General features: G+C 33.1%; 1 protein-coding gene and 1 pseudogene across 4 annotated transcripts in view; both read right to left on the bottom strand.

The window, feature by feature from the left end:
* Nucleotides 1–15,000, bottom strand: part of LOC145283667 (uncharacterized) — a 508,165-nt gene that overhangs the window by 477,073 nt on the left and 16,092 nt on the right. The window lies entirely within an intron of this gene.
* On the bottom strand, nt 5,619–5,735 carry LOC145284129 (5S ribosomal RNA; annotated as a pseudogene).

Below are 15,000 nucleotides of genomic sequence, written 5' to 3'. Positions count from 1 at the left end.
ATATATATATATATATATATATATATATATATATATATATATATATATATGTGTGTGTGTGTGTGTGTGTGTGTGTGTGTGTGTGTGTGTGTGTGTGTGTGTGTGTGAGGGTACAGACGCCTCTACTACATGCTTGTCAAAGTTTAACTTGAATTATATTTACTATAAGTGAAAGAGAAAATACTATTTTCATTATTTATCAGACGACAAAAGTTTTAAAATGTCTACACTTAACATTTCTCAATGAAAAGCTATTTCATGTTTACCATTAAAACATGAATCGGAACAAATACATTTAGATCAAAGCTGCTGCGAAGAATATGGGTTTTTTCCATCGTGCAAGAAGGCTACACACACCTGAGAGTATTCTGTACCTCTACAAAGCCACTATTTGCCGATGCATGGAGTATTGTTGCCACATCTGGGATAGTGCATCTGCTACTAGTCTCTCTCTCTTAGATAGGGTTCAAAAAAGAGTGGCCAACCTAATGTCTCGCACTAGTAACCAAACTCCAACCTCTGTCTCATCGCCGAAATGGGGCATCCCTGTGCTTGTTTTACAAGTATTTAAATGTAATGTGCTTTGACAAACTCAAAGCATTTTTGCTGCCTCGGTGGAAATACCCCCATGAACCCAACAAGCAGCAAAATCCCAGCCCTACACTGTAGAGATTCCTAGATGTCTGAAAATATTCTACGCACATAGTTACTTCCATCGAATTGCTAGACTTTGGAATTACCTCTCGGATCTCTGCTTCCATCGACAGTACTGACATGCAGAAGTTCAAGTGTAATGTGAACAGACATCTTGCTGCTAAACTCCCTACATAGTAGCCTTGTAAATTTGGTTCCAAATAGTTGCCACATACTGTTGGACTGCACCTTCTTTGGGATTAAATTGCAATAGGAAAAAATATTTGGTTGGGTAATTTAATTAGGTGAAATATTTGAAATTAAATATTAGTTGTTGCAAAATGAGCAGGGGTGCTTAGATCTCACCCGGGAGACAAAGAGTATGACCAAGAAAGTACCACCTCGTTAAGAAACTGGATTAATCTAGTATCTAGGTGAATGAAATATGTACTAACCTTAAATTGTTCTTGGCGAACATTCTTAAAAAAAAATATAATATGAGCGATTATTTAGTTTATTTTTGTACGTTGTTCTTATGCAATAAATGTACCGTGCTAAAATAACAATGTTATTACTTAGAAATCCATTCTGTGGTAATTTTTACTTACCGGAACTCGATGTGGAAGGTTGAAGCAATGGAATTCTGTGTGGCAGTCGTTCAAGCAAAAGGTTTGAGAGTGCTTGGTCGACTGTTTTTATAATAGTGTTTGTTTGTTGGATGTTTGTCGGGGGTTAGATGTGACAGCATTTGCATGGAATCGACTAGTGGGTTATAAAAACACCCCTATCGTCGATATGTGTTGTTGGTCTTTTTGTTTAGTCCAGTTATACGTTTCGTAGTTACTTTTAAAAAGACGATCTGTCGTTGTAAGCAATGAGGCAATTCGTTGCAACTCCAGTTAACCGAGAAAAGCTTTGAAAGATTCACCACGCAAGTTAAGAGTTTCATTGTTTTTTCCTTCTACGTCGTGTTCAGGTTTAACCCGTTGAGTTGGAGAAACGCTTCCCTCCTCCCACTTTAGTCGGTTAAAATCCGACAATTCTTAAGATGAGAGGGGAAGGGTGTCTTGTAAATATTCTCTACTTTCACCTAAAATTTAATAAACAAAAGATACCATAGAATTTGAATTTTACTCGAAAATACTATTAAAAATTAGCACAGTATCCTCTTTGCCTAACTACGTTTTCTATTCAATAATTTAAACATAAGAAAGTTTGACTTAATTTTGACGGGAATACGCAATATTTACGATGTTTTAAAAAAATATGGTCGAAGTGACTTTTTTCGTTTTGTTTTCGATAGTGAAGCGACCTCATTAAAAGTGGGCAAGACAAAACCCCTAGCGAACGTGAAAAGCGAGCCAACAAGTAGGACGCACGTGCTTCAAACCAGCGTGTTATTCGTCTAACCCGTCCGTTTTGGGCACCATCTCGAATTGTAAGATGATATCGACGCAAGTCTTGGGAATATTTCAACGCACAAATACGCATGTTGCGCTCATAGTAAATCGCAAGAATGAAGGAATGTCTGTGACGGTGCCAATAAACAAAGAGCACGACAGCATGGTAAATAAAAACAAACAAAAAAGAACGACTATTGTTCGGCCATTCAATATGAGAGCTTTGGCGCTGACTATCTTATTTCATACTTTAGCGTGATATCTATTATCATATGAAAGATGAGTTAACGTCTTTTCCCTTTGCCTTTTCTTCCTATATATTGCAATCACAAGAAATCTATGCTAAAATATTCCTTAGTTTTATGATAGAGTTAAGTTTGAAAAATACAAATTTTAATTGTGCTGTTAAACCGAAAATTGCAATTAATGTAACAATAGCACATCATTAACTAAACTTCTATACATCACTCTCTAATAGCATCGTGTTTAAAGTACCGACCCTTGTATTATACGGTATGTATCGTTCTCGCTTCCGCAATTCTCTCACTTCCCTTCTCGTTCAATAATAAAGGAAAGGATGAATAACAAATCCATTGTAAACAAAGTACAATATCGTCAAGACCAGTATGCAGTAGAGAAAGAAGAAGAAGAAGAAGAAGAAGAAGAGGAAGAAGAGGAAGAGAGAGACCGAGGGGGAAAATGAGAGACAAAAATGAAGGCAGAATTAAGCTAATCTTTACTTTATTTTCCTATTATTGAAATGGATTTGCACAATTCACCTTTTACCGACTCAAACAATTTCACCCAGTCTCAATGAGTGACTCAACGGGTTATATTTGTTCTAGTACAACATAAATTGGTCTTTAAAATTCAAGCCTAATAGAGAAGCCGAAAATAAAACTGTCTCTGAGATCTATATATTTATGTGTGTGTCTATGTGTGTGTATGTGTACGCTTATGTGCGCGCGCGTTTGTGTGTGTGTGTGTGTGTGTGTGTGTGTTTGTATGTGTATATGTGAGCATGTTATCTTTTTGGGTTAACCTGGATTAATATAGTTATCGATCCCAAATCGAACAGGAATCAGTTTTCTGTTCGAAAAACCTTCATGAGAACATCAGAATATCAAGTGGAAAATAATCGCTAAATGCGAAACAGAAGAAATGAATGGATGAGAAAAGGTTGCAGATAAGCAGAAATGCAACAAAATACGATCTGAAATCGAGCTGAAACTAGAAATATGTAGATACACTCATGCACACCAATACGCATACATAAATACATACATAAATACAACTACATATTTATACGCACACACGCCCACACACATATATTGGAATAAGTTGGAAATAAGTCATACACCATCCACTATGAGTACGAAATTCCTACAGCTACATACATAGAAAATGGGGCTATTAAGCCTTACATAGTGATATGGGACAACAAGGAGAAAGTGGCAACCCTAGTTGAAGTAAGCGTCCCTAATGATGCTGGCCTTTAACAGAGCAGAGAGGAAGAAAATAACAAAATACCAAGGACTTATGTACGACATGAAAATAAACTGGAATATTAAGAAGATATCAATCATACCAGTATTTATAGGAGCATCCGGGCTGATGAAAAAGAATTTCAAAACTATCTGGCAAATATACCCGGTGAACCAAGTGCAAAAGAAACACAAACAATAGCACTTAAAGGGACGGTTAGAATATTAAAAAAGATCTCTCGATTGGAGTAACTAAACTGATGGGAGAATGTTTGGCATCCGGTAGAATGCCCTATCCCCAGGAAAAACAACGTGATAATAAAATTAAAACAAGTGAAAATATATATGTATGTGTCAGTGTATAGACATTTGTGTATTTTCTATAAAAAAAGAAAAGCTAGAGGATTTACAAAAAATACTACATGTGTATTTATGTATAAACTGTTACGATGAAGACAATGAAAGGGGTGCCTTATATCCAAATATTCCCTAAGAGGACTATAAAGATAGAACACCTGGAAAACTTCAAATATGTAATATTTCTTTAAGTCATATGCATAACATTGACCAGTGCAAAAATGAAAATCGTTCCGAATTTCTAAGTGTGCTCTTCCGAAAGCTATGACAGTCGAACCATTTTTAAAACTTCGAATACATCCTACTTTGATAAAATTTTAATCATCTGAATAAAAATTTCCACGGAATACGATGAAATTTGTCCCGAATTTCTACGTATCTCTTTATGTGCGTAATCCTTATCCGTAAGTGACTCATGATTGAATTGCAAACCTTACAAGTGATACAATTGGGGCCCATTCTCAAGTGTTAGAAAGTATAATATAAAAGAAAAAATACATAAAAGAAGAGGAAATAGGTTTATCTGTTAACAAAGGCGTGGAAAAGGGATTCGTGGAAAGACAATTGACAGGAATTTGTTCACCAACGCAGACAAAAGAGAGCTAAGTTGTAGTATTTAAAATAAGCGATACATATTTATGTATAAGTGATACATATATATGTATAAGGTATATAAAGGCAGGGTTTTAATTACGGTGTGGCAATGACAGAAACAAAATGACCGAACAATGGATATAGATATATTTAGAGTTAGTTTGTTGGCACTTTGTGGAGTGTCTACAAGTTTACGACAGTAGGAAGAGTTTTTACGACGGGTGACGACGGTGAATTGAGAGCAGTCTGGTTGATGACAGTTGCGAGTTGGACATAGTATGACGCAGATCGTGGTTCGAAGCAGATGTAGAAACGAATTGATCAACCGACTGACCGATACAGTCTCGAGAGTAGATGTTGACCTTAGCGTTTATAATGTAGTTTTCCAAGATGGTGTCACACACGCACATCAAGTATGACACATTATCCGTTTTACACAGAAGGGAAGAGATACGAAATATTGACATTACCAGATTACATAGTTTAGACTGTATTTATATGTTTTTTAGAATTGAAATAGGAAAAGATTAGAGAAAGACTAATATCAAGCAAGACAGTGAATAGCGAAAAGAATGTCAGTTCTTAAATGTGTATCCAATGTTATGAGTGATAGTAAGAGAACACCAGACTGTTAGGGTGAATCGCACCTGCCTTTCATTATTTATGACTAATCAAAATAAAATATAAATCAGCATTAAATATTAAAGCCTGCGAAAACATATTTATTTTTCTTTTAACAACACAAACAATTATTGGGCATAAATGATTGACGAAACGTTTACTGATCTTGTTTGTAGTGATTAGATTATGAACCAAAAGATTACGAAGAAAAATCGTTTATATAAATATATATATGTATATATATATAAAATATATATATATAATATATATATATATATAATATATATATATAATATATATATATATATATATAAAATATATATAATATATATATATATATATATCTCAAAGCAGGCTCCTTCAGTCTTGGACAGATTTGGATACCCACGAAGGGTTGCTTGCGCGTGAAATTTTTGTGGCAGAGGTGTACGCAATCTCCAACCACACCTCTCCTGAGACGACATTGTAAGATACCAGTGGAAAGTAAAGTACAGGACGACTGGAAACAAATGCCGAGATAAGTGGATAGCACATACGGCACCTAGAATTCCCAAATGGTTACCCATCTGGTACTAACCAGGCTGAATGTTACTTAACTTCGGTGATCTGAGGCGAACCGGTGTGTTAACACGATTATGCCATATATATATATATATATATGAATAAATATATGTATATATAAATATATATAAATATGTATAAATATATATAAATATATATATAAAATATAAATATATATATATATGAATAAAAATATATAGATATATATAAATATATATATATATATATATCAGTAGTTAAAATTTCAAGGCCAAACATATTTACAATTTTTCTTTTATAATATTTTATTTTGTTTTACACGTAAATCGTTCAATGGCGTACGAACACCAAAGAACTCATCAAAAATATATGTTCCTCGAAAAAGAAAAAAAAAACAGTTCCAAGGTTTTTTCTCGAATTAAAGAGGATACAAGCTGGTGAAAATTAATTGAAAATTTTTAGAAGTCATATGATTCATAATAAAGACTTACTTATTCAAAGTTTAATTGGGATGTTTCAGCCAAGAAGGCTGACGTATTTTCAGACCTACGAGGATGACTTAATGTTTAAGGCGCCATGTTTAAACTTCTATAATTATCGCCGTGCTTACTGATTTTAGATTCAAAACTAAAGATAGAAAACTCTTTAAAGTTTACAGGATATTGTTCTTAAAGTATTATTAATAACAAGCTTATATTTAATCAAATGTCCCCGTCAAATGTCTCCCGAATTGAGGGTATATAAAACTAACGGGAATGTATATACAAAAGATAAAATTGAGTATGGAAGAAATGGTGTGCATTTATAACTAATCAAGTCATGCGTTGGATATTTTCTCTAACAGCCATTTCCCATAAGTATTCTTATTCTCCTTTGTCTATTTTTTTCCCAATTTTCCCTTTTTCCTTTATTAGCTTTTCGAATCTATTTGGCGTACGTATTTGTAGTTTTCGAACCACTGTTCTCGTTTTGAATATAATTCATACAAAGTTCTGGCAGATTTAACCTCAAATTTTCTTCACTTATGTCTTGTCGAATCCGGAAATCTGCATGGAATTTTGATTTCGAACGGAACCTTTCATTTAACTAACGGGGGTAGCGTCTTCTCATTTCGTTGGTTATAGCACTTCAACTGTCTTAAATAATTAGTCATTGTATTTTAGTATCACCTGTACTCAGGATGGAACCTTTAACCTCTAATGGATTATATTTATCACCTTTATCTATTGCACGACTGCTCCTTGTATTGCAATTTCCGTACAGATTCCCGAGCCATTATACTTGCGAAACTTCTGAGAATTCAAATCAAGGCTGTTATCTTTAAATATCTTAAAACAAAAACTAGAATCATTTTGCATGTTAACGTTCAAAGCAATTACATATCATATATATATTTCCCCAAAACCTCTGGCCTTGATTGGGTGACGGGGGGGGGGCAAAACTTGGTGCTATGGTTTCAAATGATCTTAAATAACAGCTAGGGGAGACTTGATTTGAAATATTTCTCGTGTGTTATATTACCCCTTTTTGGAAATCGGGTATGATTATGAATATTTCCAGTATCAAATAATCTTTATACATTGTGAAATTTATTTTATGAATGAAAACCAGAGGTAAGATATAAAATATGAAAAATAAATTGAATCAAGTATTCATTTGCTTTTATTTCAGATCATTTGAAACCATAGCAACAAGTTTTAGTCTCCTCTCAATCAAGGCCAGAGGTGTTGGGAAAATGTCAGATATGTTTGTTATTTATATGCAAAACTAGGAAAACAAATGACTATGCTTGAAACATTTTAGGGCTGAAAAAAAACATGCCAAAAATAGGCTCTGGATGATGGATGATCCCCTCAATGTGCGGCCTTAAGGGTAAATGTCACATAGCCCACTATACAATTTAGGTCATTACCTTTCCAATGAGGTTTCATTTGTAAAATCATGATCAATAGTCGCTTAGATTTGAAACTTATAAAATTGCCAATATATATATATATATATATATATATATATATATATATATATATATCGTTGTGATCGTTGGTATTTGTAATTTTTTAAAATCTAATCAGTCATTTATGCTGATGAGGAGGCAATATACATAATTATTTTACTTATTTCACGATGATTTTATTTGTAAATCTCGAATGAATAAAAGGATATTGTGTCTGAAACGATCATACATATGAATATGATTTTGCTATGTTTTCTTCTATGCAAACGTGATTGATAATGTCACACCTTTCTATTTATATAGCTCTAGGTAATTACGCATATTGATCTTACTATAACTGCAATACTCAGAGCACAGCACCTTTAATCTTATTTTACTGAACCTTTGCTTATTTAGACCTTGTCTATTACACTCTATAATATATAAATCATGAAAAAATATATGACAATTTAGCTAAGGAGAATATTCCGCGTTTCATCCTCGTGAGAATTCGTCAGGCTTATGCGAAGAGTTCTGGTTTGTTAGTCAATCAGCTTCTTAGTTGTAACCGCGTTTATTCTAATCAGCCAATGGTCAGGTACTTACAGGGTAAAAGTAAAGTTAACTTAAGGTATACCTTTGTCCTATAAGTACCCGACCATTGGCTGATTAGGATGAACGCGGTTACAACTAAGAAGCTGATTGGCTAACTAGCAAATTCAATACCATGTGTTTATATAAAAATGCGCTATAACCACAATTCTTCCATAAACTTGACGAATTCTCACAAGGACGAATCGCGGAATATTCTGTGTAGCTTAATTGTAATTCGTAATTCATGACTTACCACTAAGCTCTACTTATGTATTGAGCACTGTTAAAGCAAATACTGAAAATCTACACATACAATTATATATTCTTCAATAATTTACGGCATAATCGCGTTGATACACCAGTTCTCGTCAGATCATCGAAGTTAAGCAACGTTGAGCCTGGTTAGTACCAGATGGGTGACCATTTGAGAATTCTAGGCTCTGTATTTGCTCTCCACTTATCTCGGCATTTGTTTCCAGTCATCCTGTACATACACTTTACTTGCCACTGATATTGAACAATGTTGAGTCAGGGGAGGTGTGGTTGGAGATTGCGCACCTAGTGGCACAAAAATTTCATGAGTAGCCACCCCTACGGTGTTTATCCATAGTCTGTCAAAGACTGAAGGAGTCCCTGAATTTATGTGATTAAATGAAATAGTAATATATATATATATATATATATATATATATATATATATATATATATATATACTAGTAGCCAAATTGCATAGTGATTGGTTATATCTTTTGTTCTATGAGACGAAACTACATAAAAAAATGCAGGCTTTTTGAAAACTATAATGCTATATCTATGGTTAAAATTGTATCATAATTGGTAAAAAAGAACCCATATTTTCAAACCAATAAAATATTCCCTACATTTGTTTAGTGTCCTGCAGGTCAGCTTCAGTTTTGCTGTTTCGGTTGTCTCCCCTGTGGCCTTGCCAGGTCACTAATAAATTAAAGAGAATATGTTGACAAAATGTTATTCGCGGATAATATAAATCTGTGTTATTGAGGTTAAATATTAACTCTAGTCAACAATAACTGCACAAGCGAATTTGAGGGTCGCGCTGACCTGTTGTAGATTTTAAACATGGCCAATTCAATAGGGCTATTATTCATGAACTGTTATTACCGGCCTCTACTTTATGTCAGTGTCGACCGACCAAGATCAACGCATTGGCTTACTTCAAAATACATAGAAATGTATTCATGTCAATTATAAATTTGTAACAAATATTCTGTCCGTTTTAAGGTTAAAAATACAATATTAGATTCATTAATAATATCATTTTCGATCTTCTCTGTCACCTTGTCAAATCTACTAACAACACTTTTAAATGCCATGCCTATAAAATAACATTTATGAATGAGAAAAAAAAAGCAAAAAAAAAAAACAAAAACAAAAGAAAAACAAAAGCAAAAACAAAAGAAAAAAAACAAAACAAAAAAACAACTAACCCGGAATCGATTTCTACACCATGTCTCCGTAGATAACAATTAACAACAGTAAGACATTTTCAAGACACATAGTGCAATAAATATTAGTTTAATACATTGTTGCTTTATAAGTTAGAATGTGTAGTTGTATTAGTTGGATAATTCGGACTGCTGTTTTCATCTCGAATGTTTTTTTTAAGCACGTTTCGGCTGATGTAACCTCCGATATCTTTACATCAACCGAACGCTTGTGAGAATAACAATCCCAATAATGTAAATAACACAAATAATTAATCGTCATCTAAAAGAGTTCCGAAATATTAAATGTAAATGATTACATTGTACCCTTCTTTCTCCCCGCCCCTTCTCCCTCTCAATTCACTCAAATAATTTGCCAAACTTTTCAGAAATGGTAATCGGATGGCGAGAGATTCAGATAATATGTCGGGTGATGCATAATTGTCAGAAATGTTATTCAAGATGCTAACTCTTTTGTGCAGTGTGAGAACTCACGACATAACAATAGACGTCACGCCGAGCACAAGTAAGTAAACTCGTTGACCATAGTCAAAGGCGACATGAAGGCCCGTTTTTCATTAGCATTTACACCGAACTGTAGGTGGGCACAACTATTTTAACATTATTGCTCCACTTGCATTTGATCTTCGCCTTACAATAACTGAGTGTTTAATAAGGGGGTATCGATTAGCATTTTTTCGGTTCTTTGGTTTGCTCGATCGAGTATTGAACGTTAGTCTACCCATCAGCGAACAATCGAGCAATTTTGTCTAATGGGCTGTACTTAAAAATGTCAGATTCTCCGGAGCATCATCATCTCTTTAAAGTTTGCACAAGCATGTGAGTAGATTAAAACTTACCGAAAGGAAAGTCGTCAGTTAGTTTCCTTTTTCAGTTAAAAACATAAACAATCTTATTAACACAGAGATGGAAAAAAGGAATAGCGATTTACACTAAATATTCAATGAATTTGATATCCTGCTCGTTTTATTGGAGCTTAAATAAATACATTTCGCTACATACTAATTGTTGACATAAATACAACAGGCGTCTGTGTTTTGGAGCACAGAGGCATTTTGTATTCACGTTAATTCGAATAGACAGATAAGCAAATAAATAAACATATCTAAAATTAATTATAAAATCAACATGAAATCTCAAAAATGTTTTAAGCGTAAGACGCCCAGTTTAAAAATAAGTCCCCTTTTCATGATACGAGGTCAAAGCCGTCCAGAGTTTAGTTAATATTTCGATTTCTACATATAAAATGATTGAGAACAAATAGATACGTTGTTTAATGAAAACTCCTGACCTTCTGTCTCAATACATTTATTTTAATCTGCTCTAATCTTTCTTATATCTCTGTCTGTTCATATCTATGTATGTATGTATGTATATATATATATATATATATATATATATATATATATATATTTATATATATAATCGTGACACCCTGCGCTGAAGATTTCCGAAAGGATGAAACACTAGTGTCTGTAGGTATTTAATTATTATAGTAAAAAAAAAACCATGGCAGCCCCTTTAAGAAACTCGTTTCTTATCGTTGAGCACTTTCAGTTAAATTAAGTCGGTCAATTTAGCTCTTATGCATAGATCATCGTATAACGATTAGATTACTGTCTGAGTGACGTAAAGATTATTTAAAATCAAAATGTTTAAATTTAACGTTATTTCACACGGTTAATGGTAGCCGAATGGATACGGTCTTTGCTAATCGAGCCAGAGATGGCTCGTGTTGCCGAGTTCGAATCTGTCGACTGCTGTTAATCGTGACACCCTGCACGTAAGATTCCCGAAAGGATGAAACACTGGTGTCTGTAGGTATTTAATTATTATAGTAATATATATATATACTAGCATTTCAACCCGGCGTTGCCCGGGTGTTTGGAGGTGTATGCTGAGCAAAAAAAAAAGAGTAAATTTTTTTTTAATTTGACCCCTATTATGACCCCTTAAAATTTACAGTTTCGGGCTCAAATCACTTTATTAAATTAGATCCAGGTTCAAGGAACCTATATCTAAAATTTCAAGTGTCTAGACCCAAAATTGTCGGAGGAGTTTGGTAGAGTTCTTAAAGGTCAAATCGTTGAAATTTGACCCCTTAACAGCCAAATTTCTGGCTGACACCCGTCACATCGATTTTCCCAAATCTCAGTACCCGGTATTTCTAAATTTCGAGTCTATGGACTAAAAATTGACAGAGTTATTGCGTAGGGAAATGTACACAGACAGACAGACAGACAGACAGACAGACACGTTAACTTTTATATATATATATATATATATATATATATATATATATATATATATATATATAGAAAGGGTGGCCCAATTAAAAGTAGCCCTATTCATCTAGTCTTTCTCTTGTCGACCAACTAACACCACAAGACAAAATGCAATTTTTTTTTATCAAGATGGCGCTATATGCCACACGTTTCACAGATCACTGACACGAATTTATGACATGTTTACAGAAGAAAGAACAATAAGCAAAGGGTTATGACTATCACGTTCCCCGGACCTTGTCATCATGTGATTTTTATCTTTGTGGGACTTTAAAACAAAAATTTTATGAAAATAATCCTCACAAACTAGATCAACTAAAAGAGAACATTACAAACAATATCAGGAGAATCACCAGAGAATATCTACAGGCAGTATCTGCAAACATTGTTAAACGTGCCTAGAAATGCATAGATGTAAACGAGGAGCACTTCCAGCATCTTTTATAACACTACAGGTAATTTAAACAATAAAAGAAGGTTCCTCCTCTGTACTACATTTTCTGTGTTACTTTTAAGTAGACCACCCTATATATATATATATATATATATATATATATATATATATATATATATATATATACACTTATTATCTATATATCTATCAATCTGCACCCGTTCAGTTCTATCTATCATCTATCTGTCTATACATCTATCTACATATTTCAATCTACTTATATCTACATTTTAATCTCTTCATCACAATATATTCTTATCTATCGCAATCTATTCGAATCTATTAAACCTTACTCCTATCTATTAACATGTATAGTACGGTTCGTTAATCACAGTATCACGCTTAGTGCCATATGCATATTAAACTCCTCCATTTTGTACTTGATGTCTCACGTCAGAAAACGTTTGAGATGTGATTAGTAATTATTTATTATTAAAGTTCGTTTTACAAAAGATAACTATTTACGGCGTTGAACACTATATAAAATTAAAGCCGGTTTATAAGCACGTTACAACGGTATACACAGATGTATAGTCATGTCTACATGTACATATAGCAATGCGCTAGTGTGCTTTATCTGTTAAATCTTCTTCTTTTTTCAGTTTCTCCTCGTTGTTTTTCATTGTTTGCGGAACTACTACAAGTGCTTTTACAATTATGAGTATTCTAGTGATTTTCTTCACGTTCTTTATTTCTTCCAGTTCTCTGGAAAGTTCTTTTCATGAATTTCGTATTTTTTGCTTATTTGATTTTCACACTGCGAAATCTATGATTTCGCAGGGGTTTCCTTATTTTTCATTATTACGTTCAATTTCCTTGTTTGAATAAATTTAGCTGTTTACGTCTTCATGTCCAAAATGATTTTATGACTTTCATTTTCCAATATTGTCTCTAATCTGTGTCTGCATCATTTTTTTTTTGCATATTCAAAATAAAGGCGTTTGCATAGTTCCTAAAAGACTTTTCTTCCCACGCGTTCATGTTTCTATTCATTTTGAACTAGTTATCTGCAGTTATTATTATGTAATTTATCGTTTCATCGCTTTGTCTACAGAGTCTATATTTACTGTCATACTTTGTTTTGTCGATTTAAGCTTTTGATATAGTTTGTTGTGATCGCGTTCTTCTGAGCGGCTATCAGTACTAATTCTGTTTTTTTTCTCTCGTCATGTTATCTTTTCGAAGTCATGTTCGCGTCTTTTCATATGGCTCTTCTCTGATCAGTCTTTTGAATTTCCCATGTATTTGTTTTCTTCACATTTTTCTCGTCTTTTTGTTTCGACTTCAATGCTTCCTATATTATTCATTTTCCTGTGTTCCTTGCTACAATAATCAGTCTTCCCTGAGCTTTGCTTTATCTATTATTCATTTTTTTTGTATCATCTATACAGTCTTTTATACTTACCAGTCCTCTTACCAGTTCGCTCATTATTACGTAGAGGTAACCAATAACATCATATAGATTCACAGAATTATTCATTGGCATTAGCTTCCTAGTTTTCTAGTCTAAGTGCCTGAGTGCTTATTTTATCCCCCTATAAATGATCCAGAATTTGTTACTAGAGAAACTGCTTAGGTGGTCATTATTCTTATTATATTTCTACTAAATAATTTAGCTTATAATTATTCTTATCATTATCATTATTAATATTATTAATATAATAATATTAATATATACTTCGTTATAATAATCATATTAATAAATATGATTATTATAACGAAGTATAGATATTTTTTCTTTTGTGTTGGCAATCTCTGAAAACTTCCATTTTCACATTAACGAATTATTTACGTGCGAGTTCATGTCATATATATATATATATATATATATATATATATATATATATATATATATATATATATGCATATATATATACTAGCAAAAGTACCCGTCGTTTGGTGGGTTCAAAAACAGCCTACAGAAAATGGACTCTGATTTATGAAAGTATGATAGGTTATGAAAAGGAAGGGTTGTAAAGAGATAGCTTCGAATTTGGGGGTATCAAAACCAAAGCGAAATATGATGAAAGTAAAAATAAAATAGATAAACCCCATAATTTATTATACTATATCTGTTCACATTGAAACACTTATCACAATATTCTGTGGCTCTATATTAAAAAAACCTTGTTAAACTTTGTGACATATTTCCATTATATGGGGTTAAACGCGAACGAACACCCCATAATTTTATTATACCATATTTCTTCAAACTGAAACATAATTATCAAAGTATACTTACGCAGATAGATAGGAAAAATCTTTATTAAAGTTTGTGCCTATTTCTATTCTATGAAGGCCAGGCGCGAATGCAGACCCCACAATTTTATTATACCATCCCTATTTAAGTTAAAACATACTTATCAAAGTATTCTTATGTACATCTATATCAAAAACACTTGTAAACGTTTTTTTAATTTTTTAATTTTTTATTTCCATACTTTGTAGACCAGGCGCGAACGCAGACTCCACACTTTTAATGAACCACTGTTTTACCAGGTCAAACATATCCATTCCTGTGTCTCGATACATCTTCTATAATTATATGTAATCAGTTTTTTTAAAATAGTCAACCATATAGGAGCCTATTCGTGACCAGACACACACACACACACACACAC

The sequence above is a fragment of the Euprymna scolopes genome, chromosome 8, assembly GCF_053919585.1.
Source record: "Euprymna scolopes isolate OS-2025 chromosome 8, ASM5391958v1, whole genome shotgun sequence".
Classification (NCBI taxonomy): Eukaryota; Metazoa; Mollusca; class Cephalopoda; order Sepiida; family Sepiolidae; genus Euprymna; species Euprymna scolopes.
This window is presented reverse-complemented; position numbering and strand designations above follow the sequence as displayed.